This window comes from Octopus bimaculoides, chromosome 7 (genome assembly GCF_001194135.2).
Source record: "Octopus bimaculoides isolate UCB-OBI-ISO-001 chromosome 7, ASM119413v2, whole genome shotgun sequence".
In the NCBI taxonomy this organism is placed as follows: Eukaryota; Metazoa; Mollusca; class Cephalopoda; order Octopoda; family Octopodidae; genus Octopus; species Octopus bimaculoides.
Genome location: NC_068987.1, coordinates 96,404,526 through 96,408,516, shown reverse-complemented (window position 1 = coordinate 96,408,516; position 3,991 = coordinate 96,404,526).

Below are 3,991 nucleotides of genomic sequence, written 5' to 3'. Positions count from 1 at the left end.
TCCCATATCAATGTTTGATAAGCTGAAAAAAGTTATTTTGTAGTTCACAGTTAGCAACTGGAGTTGCTGTGTATGCAAATAAAAATACAAATTTAGGGAATAAAGTAGGTAAAATCCAGGTTTCCTGGATAGCAGAACCTTGAAAGTAGTAATTATTCAACAAAGGGTACTTAGCTAGCTACTCATCAAGTCAAAGATTTTTGGTTCTGCTAGCTAGGAAACATATATAGCCTGGATTTTACCTACTCCATTTCCTAAATTTGGATATATATATATATAAGTACACACACACACACACATAGTGTTTGTGTATGCATGTAAGCCCATTTCTGTGAGGGTCTTATGTTACTATTTATGTAAGCCTCAATGTATGAGGCTATCCTTACATGCTGAACTTAGAAATTTGTGTGTATGTGTGTTGATATTAGACAGGCAGTCATTATTATGCTTACCACCAAAGCTGATATGTAATATAATGTTAAAATGTGAAGAACCTTGAAGAAATGGTAGGCAGTGAGAGGTAAGGTCAGTATAAGTCACCTCCGCACTGACTGAATAACAGCCACTTTAGAAGACCATTGCTATCACTATCACAGCATGTCGCTGCCCATGCCATACAACAACCATCACAAATATGGATTTAGATTGGTAGAATTGTTAGAGTGTCATAAAAAAAATATTCTGGCTCTTTATGTTGAGTTCAAATCCTGCTGAGGTCACCTTTACCTTTCATCCTTTTGGAGTTGATAAAGTCAATTATTAGTCATTTACTAAAATCAGCAATATCAACTAACTTCCCTCCCTGCAAAATTGATGGCCTTACATCTAAATTAAAAATCCAAGCTGGAAGAACAGTTAGTGTATCAGACAAAGTATTTATCAGCATTTCTTCTTGCTCTTTACATTCTGAGTTCAAGTGTCACTGAGGTCAACTTTGCCTTTCATTCTTTCGAGGTCAATAAAATAATTCCCATTCAAGCACTGGGGTCGATGTAATCAACAAGCCCCTACCCCTAAATTTCAGGCCTTGTGACTATAATAGAAAGCATTATTATTATTATTATCATTATTATTATTATTCCACCAAGGTCAACTTTGCCTTTCATCCTTTCAGGGCTGATGAAATAAGTACCAGTTAAGTTCTGGGGGTCGATGTAATTGACTAGCCCCTCCACTAAAATTTCTAGTCATTTACCTATACAACAAAGGGCAACTACTACTATTACTACTACTTCTACTCAGAATAGTGGATTGATGGAATCATTATAGTCTTGTAGTATTTAGTGAGAGCCATTTTCATTCTTGAATTCAAACCTTGTCAGATCAACTTTTGCCTTTCCAGAGTCAAGTAATGGAGCCAGTATAATCAATTGTTTCCCTCCTCCTCCTCCCATGTTAGAAACAGTTATTATTATTATTATCATCATCATCATCATCATTTATATGCTAGCAGTGAATTGGCTGAAATAGTCAAATGTTAGGTGAAAATGTTTTAATAGTTTTATTGAGTTTTAAGTTCAAATTCACCAGTACCAGTCCAAGAAGTACCAGTAATGTACTCTGGTTGATTCTTACAGTGACATCATTGACACTTTCTCCATCTCTCCTCCCCTATCAATGATCCAGTTATACATATACACACATTCATTTACCCATTCACACACAAACACTCAAATGTTTACATACATCAAAGCACATTCACATAATTGTTTTACCCAACTTAACATCTTCCACTTCTTCAGCCTGTCTCACACATTCACATAAACACACTTGCTACCACCACAGTTGGCAACTGCATCAATGTGCATTAGTAGCTATACTGTATGTGTGAGAGGAAGGGAGGAAAATGGATAGATATATGATAAAACATATGGGATTTTGAAACGGTAGAGTTGTGTGTGTGTGGGAGAGAGAGAGAGAGAGAGAGTAGGTATGATTGCAGAAGAGACAGAGAGTAATAGTGTGTGTATGTATGTTTAATTGAAGGTGATATTGTATGTACATATCTGAATGACTCAGTGTTTAAAAGAGTCTAAGCATAATTAAGTATATGTTGGTGATTGATTGTGGAAGAGAAAGCCTGATACACACACACACACACACACACATACATATGCAAAGAGAGAGAGAGAGAACAAAACTTATGGAAATCTGTATGACCACTAAATTGGTGGGGGAAAATCCTTTTGTTATTATGGTTTGACCTGACTTTTATCCTCTCTTAACTTCTGCAGCTTTGGTTGAATTTTTTCCAGATTAGGTTTTAACTTCTGCTGCAATTTTTGGTTGCTCTTCTGTAGGCTAAGCCTTGGCCTTCCACAGACTGAGGTGTGATCTCTTGAAGGCTATGGCTTGAACTTCTGCAGGCTGATGTTTGAGCTTCTGCAGACTGACTTTCTCCAAGCTGAGCTTTGACTTTCTACAGGCATAAGTTTGGCCTTCGGTCAGCTAAAGTTTGACCTTCTATTATTTCAATTGACAATTTTACCCACTTTAATGTATGTAAAGAGGCAAAAATGGCTGAGGAGGTAAACTATCAGGTTACCACCTCCTGGACTGCAAGTTCATAACCACTGCAGGCATTTATTCCAATGTATCTATGTGTTGGATGCTTTAGTCTGCTTAGCTATGAAAGAATGTATTATCAGACTCTTGGGAGAAATTACCTGCAATAGACTAACATTCTATCCATAAGAAGATTTGTGTCTCATTTGTTTAATGCTCCGGAAACCGGACTCAACCCTTCCCCAGCTCAGCTCTAAAGACTCTTGTGATTTTTTTTTGAAAGAGGTCAACTTTCAACTATAAAACAATGTGTGTAGACTTTCAGCTTAGTCCTGTCTATGCTTTAGCTCTATTTTTCTATGCTTCTGTGTTTGTTTTTTTTTTCCAGTTTGTTTTGAGTTTTGTATATTTTTTCTATATGTTTGAGTTCTTAAGAATTAACCACATCAAAGCCACAGCAACAATGATACTATATCTGTCTCATTTACAACCCTAAATCCTTTTTAATATTTATTTGATGGTCAAAGGACAGTGGTGTTGCTGATGGTGATGGACAACATGGCTTGTAATAACTGGGCGAGAAGGAAAAGGCAGAACCCATTGTCTTATTGAACCCTTCCTTCAGACTGCTATTATTTAATCTGAGGAGTTGGTTGAGATCAATGCAGTATGAGAAAGGAGGGACAGTACCCACAAATTTCATTACATTCTACTAAATGGCTTGATGAGGTCATTTACACTAGAATGAATATGTAGAGCCCATCTTGGCTTTCTCTCAGACTCTCTACCCAGTCAAAGAAGCAGTGGCATGGCTAAGGTTAGAGCAATAAGTTGGTTTGAAAAGGAAAGAGCAGTGTCCATAGCCTTGTCATGCCTGTCTTCACTTGAGTGGATTTGTGTGTCTTGATGGGGAATGGCTAGAGGAAGGGTTGCAATGAAATTGGACCCATGGGCTTACTCATACATTCCTTGATATGATTAGGGTGTCTAGATAAGAGTGGAGGAAAAAAATTGCAACTGTCCCTTAACTCTACTATAAACCACTTCCATCTTAAATACACTGGACATTGTAACTGGTGATATACAAATATAGATGGAATGGTTAAGACTGGAACACCTTTGATCAAGGATAGCAGGGAGCTCAACAACAACAACCGCCACAAAAATATCACCGACCTATCAGTACCATAACTACCACCACCACCATCTTACAGTTTGCATGTTTAGTCTTCTCCAGAAACCAGTTTGTTTTTTAGCTGGGTGTTCCTGTTTCGTTTTTTTTTTCTTTTTTTTTACTCAGTTTGTATACACATTGTATACTTGTTTGTTTTATGATATATCGTAACATGACCATCAACGTGTGTAATGGGATGTAAAATGAGAGAAGACCCTTTAATGATAACAATAAAAAGCAAGCAAGCAAGCAAAGCAAGAAAGAAAGGAACCATATTGTATAAACATGAGATAGGATTTTTATTCTTAACCC